Source organism: Nothobranchius furzeri, chromosome 14, assembly GCF_043380555.1.
Source record: "Nothobranchius furzeri strain GRZ-AD chromosome 14, NfurGRZ-RIMD1, whole genome shotgun sequence".
In the NCBI taxonomy this organism is placed as follows: Eukaryota; Metazoa; Chordata; class Actinopteri; order Cyprinodontiformes; family Nothobranchiidae; genus Nothobranchius; species Nothobranchius furzeri.
In genome coordinates, this window is record NC_091754.1 from 34559967 (window position 1) to 34570529 (window position 10563).

The 10563-nt window shown below is 42.1% G+C and overlaps 1 pseudogene; it reads right to left on the reverse strand.

Moving 5' to 3' along the window:
* Positions 1-7051: 7051 nt before the first annotated feature.
* Positions 7052-7928, reverse strand: LOC139062734 (uncharacterized; annotated as a pseudogene).
* Between the last annotated feature and the right edge of the window lie 2635 nt (positions 7929-10563).

A 10563-nucleotide genomic window follows, 5' to 3' on the forward strand; every position in this document is an offset into this window, starting at 1 on the left:
TGCGCCCTCCAGCTTGTCCCAAAGTGCAGTTTGCGTGTTTGCAAGCTTGCTTTCAATACCTGCAAACTCCTCTCGTATGGCACGCTGCAGCCTCTCCTCCATTTTGTCATTATCCGCGGGGCCGTGTTCACTCGTGCTGGCTGGCTTGTCAGCTGCGCAGGCCTCGGACACGTTAGCTTCACCGCTAAACCCCGATAACTTGGTTTGTGTGGTTGACTTAGTCCTCTCCTTGGTAGTTTTACCAGGTCCAGGCATCGTGGGTCTAACGCTTATTACGTTGTCGTATTTTGGGGCGTTTCTTCTTAATTTAAAGGATTTAGCTGAGTTACCAACAGGAGCAGGTCAAAGCTCGACCGGTTATAACGGTGACGTCATCGGAAGTCTCCCTCCATAATTAATTTATTTTGTGTGAATACATACATAACTAGATTAATTGCATTTCTTGCAGAAATGCTGTTTTGAATTCTGAAACTGATAGCTGAAGCTGCTGAATGGAAGTGAAGCTGAAACATAGCTGAATTGCCAAAGTGAGCTGAATGTATGTGAAGATTAAGAAGTAAAAATCACTAACAAGTTTAATAAAGCCCCAAAAGCAAGTGAAAAGGTGTTTGTGTGTGTGTGTGTGTGTGTGTGTGTGTGTGCGTGTGTGTGTGTGTGTGTGTGTGGGGGGGGGGGGGGGGGGGGGTAATTCCTAAACATCAGAAAATCAAAATATCTGAACATAATTTAAATCACTGGACAGCTGAAATGCTTCAATAGCTGGTATTTGAGTAGGAATAGTTTAATAGTTGCATTTCCACAATTAGCATGACTGAATTTGGCAGCATATGCTGAATTCTGAAAATAATAGCTGAAGTGAAGTTGAAATTAAGCTAAATGGTCAAAATGAGCTGAATGAATTTAAAGATTTAGAAGCAGAAATCATTAACAAGTGCAATAAAGTCCAAAAAGTAAGTGAAGAAAGGAGGAAAAAAACCTAAACAACATAAAACTGAAATCTTTGAACATAAAAACTAGACAACTGAAAGTATTTGAGTAGGAAAAGTTTTAAAAAGTTAGGAAATTAGTTGAATTTTCACAATTAGCTGAACTGTGAATTAAGCATTATATGCTCTGTACCCTTAGAGGTACATCCTGGAGGGTGCATCGGAGTTCGCCCAACCAATCTACATGTGTTTTGTGGATTTGGAGAAGGCGTTCCACCGCGTTCCCTTGGGGGACCCTGTGGGGGGTACTTCGGGAGTATGGGGTACCAGACCCTCTGATAAAAGCTGTTAGGTCCCTGGATGACTGGTGACAGTGCTTGGTCTGCATTGCCAGCAGTCTTTTAGGCTCATCGGGCAAGTCAAAGTGGCCCAAGTGAGAAAACACACATTTCTTTAGATCTCCTGCTCTTTGTATTTAAGTCAAAAGGTCAACCTCACCTCTGAGAAGTAAATAAAACAGTTTCACTCTCTTACTGAACTTCAAAGTGTACAAAACAAAAACATTTAGTATTTTTATGCACCTGGCAGGAGGCAAATAGATATCTTTGTGTGTTTTTGTGTTATTTATTTATTTATTTATTTATTGTCATAAATTACAGCAATGACATTGAGTAATCAAACTGGATTTTGAAGGGTTGAAATTCTCTATTAAATTAAATTCAATTTTATTTATACAGCGTCAAATCACGACAAGAGTCATCTCAAGGCACTTCACGTAATAAACATTCCAATTCAGGTCAGTTCATTAAGCCAATCAGAAAAAATGTTTCCTATATAAGGAACCCAGAAAATTGCATCAAGTCACTGACTGGTGTCAGTAACTTTACAGCAATCCTCATACTAAGCAAGCATATAGTGACAGTGGAGAGGAAAACTCCCTTTTAACAGGAAGAAACTTCCAGAGAATCTTGGCTCAGTATAAGCAGCCATCCTCCACGACTCACTGGGGATCGAGAAGACAGAGCAGACACACACACACACACACACACACACACACACACACACACACACACACACACACACACACACACACACACACACACACACACACACACACACATTGGGATTTCTTAGTAAATACTCTATTTGGCAAGAGATAAACTTTATTGTATATATCCTAGTGAATCTATAATTTAACGGGTAAACTAGCAGTAGCACATCCAACGTCAAGGAAAGCAAAAGGTTATTATCAGGAGAGGGAGAGTGTTTAAGTGATTAGCAGCAGTTTGCTAGACCACATATGTCAGACTCAAGGTCCGCGGGCCGCATCTGGCCCGCGGAGCATTTTTATGTGGCCCGTGAGATAAATATAAAAAATATATTGATTTTCCCGCAAAGACTTCAACTCCCATGATGCTTTTCAGCGTCAGCGCGGAGCCGACGCGCCCCCTCCTTTGTGTTTTTTCCAGCGTCTGCTGCCGGGTGTCTGCAGCTCCGCTGTCTCGGACAAACTACACTCTCTCACTCAGCGCCGAGTTCACTCAGCTATTTTCTGACGTTGAAGCCCAGAAACGGAGATTCTAGCCCAGGGGTATACAAATACTATTTAAAAAGGTCCAGTCAGAAAGAATTTTTTTAGCCCAAGGTCCGAAAGATCATTATGTCCGACCTACAATAGTGTGACATGTATTTAAGTATCCTAGCAGTATTATCAACATCTGCATTATTAATTTGCATATCAAATCAGAAATACTTCAGTGTAATTCAAATACTTATGACATTTATTGTCACTTAAAGTGTTGAACATGTAAATGATTTATTTGGAATGTTCTCTCATTTACTAAATAAAAGTAGAAAAAAGTGTCAACAAGAAAATAACACATGGCAACTGAATCTTCACAAACTACTAACTTCAGAATAAATGTAGAAAAAGCTTAATTTTTTACATCTTTCCTCTTCACGTGCGAACTAAAAAGTCTTAAAATGATTTTAAAACATGTGACTGCACACGTAATAACTGAACATATATTTAGGTTGATGTTGTCCACACTTCTACTTAGTGAGAGAAGTGAGCTCTTGCTTGTCCTGCCAACATTTTGAACCTGGGCTTGAATGGAGCCAGAGCCATCCTCATGCATGTGTGGAGATGCTCATTGGTGAGCCTGGAACGATATTTGTTTTTTATAATGTTCATTGTGGAGAACGCTGCCTCACAATTGTGGGTGGAACCAAACATGGTCAGGATGTACAGGGCTACTTTCTTTGGACTTGAGAAAGCTGTCTCAGGAACCATTTGGAGCCAGAATGAGGACGGGTCAGTCCTGGCAGACAGTTCATTCATGGCAAAGTTTGCTTGGAGGTCAACTAACTCCATCTGAAGATCCCTGACATTGACCCATTTAAAATGCTGTGTGGCTTCCTTTGAGAAGCTCCTGACATCTGTGATGAGGAATGGGTTCTGAATGAACATGGTGAGCTGCTGGCCAATGCTGAAGCTATCAAAACGATTGCTAAAGTTAGCAATAAGCTTATCAATGAAGTCAACAAACGACGAGACATCTCGCTGTCCCTGAACCTGTTCCTGCACTGCTGGGAAGTGGACACAGTCTTCCTGCAAGTCCTCCTTGAACATGTCAAGTTTTCTCTGAAAGGCACGGACAGCTGTCATTAGTTCACAAATGGAATTGTCCTTGCCCTGTAGCCTCAAGTTCAGTTCGTTTAGATGTGAAGTTATATCAACCAAAAAGGCAACATTGTCCATCTGCTTCTCATTTTCTAGAAATGTAGAAAACTGTGTTGCCTTATGATGTTTTAGCTCTGCCAAAAAAGATGCTACTTCCCTCCTAATGGCCCAAAAGCATGCTAAAACTCTACCTTTGCTGAGCCATCTCACATTGTTGTGCAGCAGAAGATCATCAGCATTGGCATCAACTTCTTTGAGGAATTCTCTAAGCATGCGATGCTGGTAGGAAGAGGACGCTCTAAGAAAGTTGAACATTTTCATCACTGAAGTCATCACCTCAGCATGCTCATCTGCCAGGGAAGCACAGAGGACAGATTGATGAATAATGCAATGGTAGGTTAAGAGGTCAGGGTTGTCTTTCTTCATTCTTGTTACAGCTCCCTTTTCTCTCCCTGTCATATCAGGGGCTCCATCTGTAGTTATTGAAATCACTTTTGTAGGCTCAATTCCTCTCTTTGCCAACATCTCCATAATGGCCAGGTAGATGTCCTCTCCTGTTGTGCTGGTCTGAAGAGGAGTAATACCCAGCAGGTCTTCATAGAATGCTTTCTGCTCTGCGTAATAAAACCTCACATAAACCAACAGCTGAGCATTATCACACACGTCAGTGGACTCATCCACAGCCAAACCTACACATGGTGCCTTCTGTATGGCTTCATCTAGCTGGGCTACAACATCCTGAGTCAGTATTTCACTTTTCTTTGTAGCAGATGATGCTGATATGGGGATTTGCTTTACTTTTTTCACAAACTTCTTGTTTTTCTTTTCCTTCAAAAAGTGTTTCAGCAACTGCTGTCATACACTCTTTGACAACCTCTCCATCAGTAAATGGTTTTTTGTGCTGACCCAAAATCCAAGAAACTCTGAGGAAACTCTCATGGGCTCGTTGCTGAGCAGTGAATGTGTGGCTCAGGATCCTGGTGGACTGTTCATATTGGGCTTTGAGACTACGTATTTTCTCTGATCTTACTTCTGATCTGAGGGGATATGTTTCTTCAAAACATTTGTGTTTTGTCTCATAATGGCGTTTGACATTGCCACTTTTAATAAGTGCCACTGTTTCTGAACATATGAGACAAACAGGTTTTGTGCCACCAGTGGGAAGAACAAAGAGAAATGACTCTGTCCATTCTGGATTAAATGCTCTATTTTCGCTGTCCACTTTCCGTTTTTTAGAGGCTGCCATTTCTGCTTTTCTACTTCTCTCCGTCTCACCCGCCTGAATCTCTCCTTGTCGCCTGTCGCCGCTCTCCTTTTCTCTGCCTGAATTCCTCCTCCTTTCCACATGAATCTCTCCTTGTCGCTGCTCTCCTGTTTTTTGCCTGAATGTCTCCTTCTTTCCACCGCTCTCCGCCTGAATCTCTCGTTTTCTCGGTTCGAATTTCTGCTCTTCGCTGCTCTCCTTCTCTCCGGCGTCTGAAACGTTTATTTTCGCTACGTAACGCCTGTATTTTCTGACAGGAATGCAACATGTTATTGGCTTGTTGGTGTCACGTGGTCTGGCTAAACTCGTGCACAATTGGCCTGTGGGTTTTCATGGATGCTAGAATACTACCGTAAAGAATGCAATAGCTGCACCGGCCAGAAGCGGTTATAAAATTAGGCGAACTTTATTTTAGCATTAGGCTCGGGTCCACACCAGACACCATTTCGGTCCGGATCCGGACCCAGGTCCGCCTATTAGTGATCTCTGTTCTAGCCGCTCAGTAATGTGTTCACGACTGAAAGAGAAAGTTTTCCAACTAACGTCCAGACAGAGCTGATATAACTCCAGCGAGCAGCGACACGCTCAAACCAGCACGACTCTGTGGCTGCTGTCGTTGTGTTTCCTCCCTGACACACAACAACGTGGTCAAGCTGCTCAGACATGTTCAGCAGCACAAATCTATGTGAGCACCTGTTGTCATCTAATGTTGTCATTATTATGATGAAGATGAACAAAACAACAGGAGTCTCCTCCTCAGCTCAGATCAACCCCATGATGCAGGTATCTGGCTGGAACAGGTGAGCATCACAGTAAACCAGTGGAGCAAACTGAGCTTTAAATATGTTGGTTTTATGCTCTTTTTCTGCTCCAAAACATGAAAGTTAACAGGTGAGATGTTGCATTTTCATTTAAGATAAAATGATATTTTTATTTTGTTGTTGGCCCGTGAGAAAAGATTTAACCTACAGTAAACAGGAAGTGGAAAGGCTGCAGATATTAATAGAATAGAAAATCCCTTTATTGATCCTCAGTGGGGAAAGCTAGATGTCACAGCAGCGATGACACTTATTACAGGAGAAAAAAAAGGAGAATAAAAAATAAGAAAACTGAATAAACAAGAAAACATAAATCCTGAATAGATTTATAAAATGCTGATTATACCACAAGTAATGAATACCACTGATGCCTTTTATTTAAAACTGACTTGCTCGTGTGTAATTTGGTTATTCCACATTCAGTGTTAATGCAGAAATAAGTTTGTTTCCAAATTTAAATGTTCAAAATTGCTTATATGTTGATAAAGAAAATGTGCAAATTTGCCGTCACTTTTTCAAAAAATATTAAGTTTGGCCCTCGACTCCGTCCCAGAGTTTAATTTCGGCCCCGTGTGAGTTTGAGTTTGACACCCCTGCTCTATGCCATAAGTCAGCACAAGGTATAATGTATGATGGTAGGAGTGGGTGGAGCTATGTATTCTTTGGGTAAAACCAATTGAGTCTAAAATATTATTTTCAATGTCCACATGAATGTTAAAATCCCCAACTACAATGACCTTATCAGTGTATAGCACCAAATCAGATAAAAAAAATCTGAGATCTGATCCAAAAACTCAGAATACGGGCCTGGTGGATGATATAAAACTTCAAACAAGAGTGGGTTTACAGTTTTGCTATCTGGATTAGGAAAACTAAGAATAAGATGTTCAAACAAACTGTAGCTATTAATTGGTAAAGGATTGATTAATAAGTCCAAATGAAAAATGATTGCTACTCCTCCTCCTCGCCCTGTACTTCGAGCAAAATGATGATTTAAATAATTAGAAGGAGTCGACTCGTTTAAACTAACATGTTCCTCTTGCTTCAGCCAGGATTCTGTGAGAGAGAGCAAATAAATACGATTATCACAAATCAAGTCATTAACTAAAAAAGTCTTAGAAAAAATAGATCTAATGTTCAGTAACCCACATTTAATTGTTCAAATTTTCTGCTCAGTTGAATTTGTTCTAATATTTATGAGATCTCCATGATTTGCTTTATTAAGCCTGATATTTAATCTGTGTGATTTTGGCCGTGGGCAGGACACTGTCTCTATGGGGTAGTGGGTGGGTAACAGTACAGAAGCTGCAAAGGGGTGTGTTAAACTACGACTCTGCTTCCTGGTCTGGACCCTGGGTTGTCATGGAGGACTAATAAAACTGCCCATGTTCCTAGAAAGAAGAGCTGCTCCATCCAAAGAGGGATGGTTGCCGTCTCTTTGCATCAGACCAGGTTTTCCCCAAAAAGTTTTCCAATTATCAATGTAGCCCACATTGTTTTCAGGACACCACCTAGACAACCAGCAGTTGAAGGACAGCATGCGGCTAAACATGTCGTCTCTGGTCCGATGAGGCAGGGGGCCAGAGAAAATTATGGAGTCCGACATTGTTTCGGCAAACGTACACACCGAAGCAACATTAATTTTAGGGACCTCCGATTGGCGTAACTGGGTGTCGTTACCGCCAGCGTGAATAACAATCTTACTGTACTTACGCTTATCCTTAGCCAGCAGTTTCAGGTAAGATTTAATGTCGCCCGCTCTGACCCCAGGTAAACATTTAACTATGATTGCTGGAATCTCTAATGCCACGTTTCTGACTATGGAGCTGCCAATGATCAGAATCGGCTTGTCAGTGGGTGCGTCACTGAGCGGGGAAAATCTGTTAGAAATGTGGATGGGTTGGTGGTGGCCCACGGGCTGAGTTCTATGCTTCCTGCGTACTGACACCCAGCTGGCCTGAGGTCCCGGCTGCTCGGGTTCTGCTGGAGGATCGCTACGGGGTGGTTCTGAGCTAGTTAGCCCTGCGCTTGCTAAGTAGCTGCGGCTGTTTACGGGCTTTCCAACAGCGCGGAGCCGGGCCTCCAATTCTGACACCCTCGCCTCCAAAGCTACAAAAATGCTACATTTATTACATGTACCATTATCACTAAAAGGAGGCAGAGGAGTAACTAAACATCTGACACAGAGAGCAAGAGATAGGAGATGGAGAAGCAGAGACAGAAGTAGCCATGGCCATGCTAAGGCTAAGCTAACTGGATGAGCAAACTGTTCAACACCAAATAAACTATGTGCGAACTCAAATGGTTCCCTAAAGGCTAGGTGGAACAACAGAAAATGTGTGTTTTAGTGTGCTTATGTGCTACAATAACTCAGAGATATCCTATTACAGAGAAAATAAATCAGTTTTAGCAAGCCACAAACAACAAACAGACGTTCTGCAACACTGAAAACAGGAAACACCTTACCACCAGGGGAGCTCAGAATGACTGAAGTTTTTATAGATTTGAGCAGGCTGGGAAAATGGGGTACCCTGTCATCAGAGAAATACTCAACAAAACCATCCCATGCTGGAAAGAGCAGGAGACAGAAGAAAACTGCATGCTAAATTCCGACAGCTAGCGATGATTTCATGCATCATGTGTGTTGTGAAGCATTGCAAAACATACAGATGAAGCAGACCGGGTGCCAAGGTACAGAGGCATGCAGGCCACTAACGTAGAAAACGTTTCCACTTAAGCTCAACGTGAAACATATGTGGCGAGCTTTGGTCCTCGGTCTCTCTTGTACAGGACCAAGGCCTGCCCAGTAGGCGGGCGTTCACTAAAAGCTCTTCAGGATTGGTCGGCTTATCTGAGAAATGACCCAATCGGTGTTGCTTACAGAGCAAAGCCTATACGAGATAGAACAATCCTAAATCACTTGAACAGGTGACCCTCCTGCGGTGAAACAGCTCATTTATCGCCCAACTCGTGCAGGGGCGCAGATAGGATTTTCAAACTGGGGGGGACAAAGTTCCAATGTACCCTCCCCAAACACACACACACACACGTACACCTACACACGTACACACGTACACACACACACACACACACGCGCACGTACACATACACACACACACACGTACACATACACAAACTATTGCAAGCACCTTAACTAGAGCTCAGTCAGTTTGTGTAATTTCATCCAATGGTTTACGTAAAAACTAACACTATTATATACGTGTTTGAAGCCATTATGCAGAGGAACGCTGGCAACAAAGCTCTGCCTGATCAACACTATAAATGATAAATGATTCACACTTGTATAGCGCCTCTCAGAGTAAGGACTCCAAAGCGCTTTACAGTACAAAGTATCATTCATCCATTCACACACACATTCACACACTGATGGTGATGGTGATGAGCTACGATGTAGCCACAGCTGCCCTGCCACTATTTAATTCAGTCATTTGTTATTCTTCCAATCAATTACTAACCAAAACCTCATGCTTTATGCAAAACATGAACTGATTTTCAGCATACCAATCTTTACAGAAAACATAAAAGTCCTAAAAAAACTGCACATAAAATATAATATAAAACAATATTCACTTATCACTTAGAGCAGTGGTTCTAAAACTTTTCAGCCTGACCAACAGATGGTCCTTCATATTTTTATGTTATTTAGAAATTTTCATTATATTTGGAAATTTTGTAGTTATATATAAGTATATAAATCTCTTTTTAAATTTTATATTTTACCTTTTTTATGATTATGTGGCACACTTTGACTTCCATATATAATGCATCGGCATCTGCCTCTTTTAATGGCTTTTTTTTTTACATTGTCGCTACGTCTGTCACAATAGCAGGGTTTTTACCATCATTTCTACATCCATCACGTCCCAAAGAAGGTTTAAACCAACATCAAACCTAACGTTTGGAGCTTGTAAACTCCACACACCTCTCGTGCAGCACCAGCTGTCTGATGCTGCAGCAGCGTCAATCTTCCCAGCTGGATGAGTGAATTTCTTCATCAGAGTCAATATTCTGCTTCATAATCAGAGTCAGTCATTACCAGACCAAGTGATCAGTCAACAAAGACCAAACCTGCCGACAATTATACGTTTTATCTAATATTTGAGCTCTTCACGCTGCGCACATCTCCTCCTCTCCCCGACTGGGAGCCTCTCGGCGGGAGGCATTTTCAAGCTCTAAAAACTCCAAAACTTTGCCCAGCCTGAAGGTCACACATCTCCACAATCTTCTGATGTAATGTAGTAACTTCATGAGGGATCATATTTGTAGATGAGACTTGTTAAAGTCAGCAATGAGTCTTTGGCGCTTTTAACGAGTAAGTCCCAACACTGACAACAATGTACTGAATCTAGAACCAACATGCATAGACAGACAGATCGGTCCCGCCTACTTACATTGTTGGTCTTTTTAAATACGCAGTAATTTTTGCTTGCCTTTTTCACTTCATCCTGCATCCTAGCAGCAACCACTTTGGTGCCTCTGGAGTCGGTGTTTGCTTACGTCATGCTGCATTCGGTGTAATTGGAAAAAGGAGCATCGAGCGCTTAACCTCCGATTTTGTTTTCTTTCTGGCCTTAGTGCGGGGGATGGATCGGGGTGGATCTGAATCTGGGGGGACAGATCCCCCCCGTCCCCCACCCTATCTGCGCGCCTGCCCTTGTGGTGTCTGACGTGTGACTGACGTTGAGCTGAGTTTTGTTCTGACGCTGAGTGAAGGGAACTGAACTTGCCATGGCTGGAGCTTTTGTTTGGTGTCACATATCTTTGGTCTGGGTAAATTCTGAGGAGTCTGTGCCATCCTACTGACTTAACAGACCTGCTTTTACTGACTGCAGGATTATTCTGTTTGCTGAT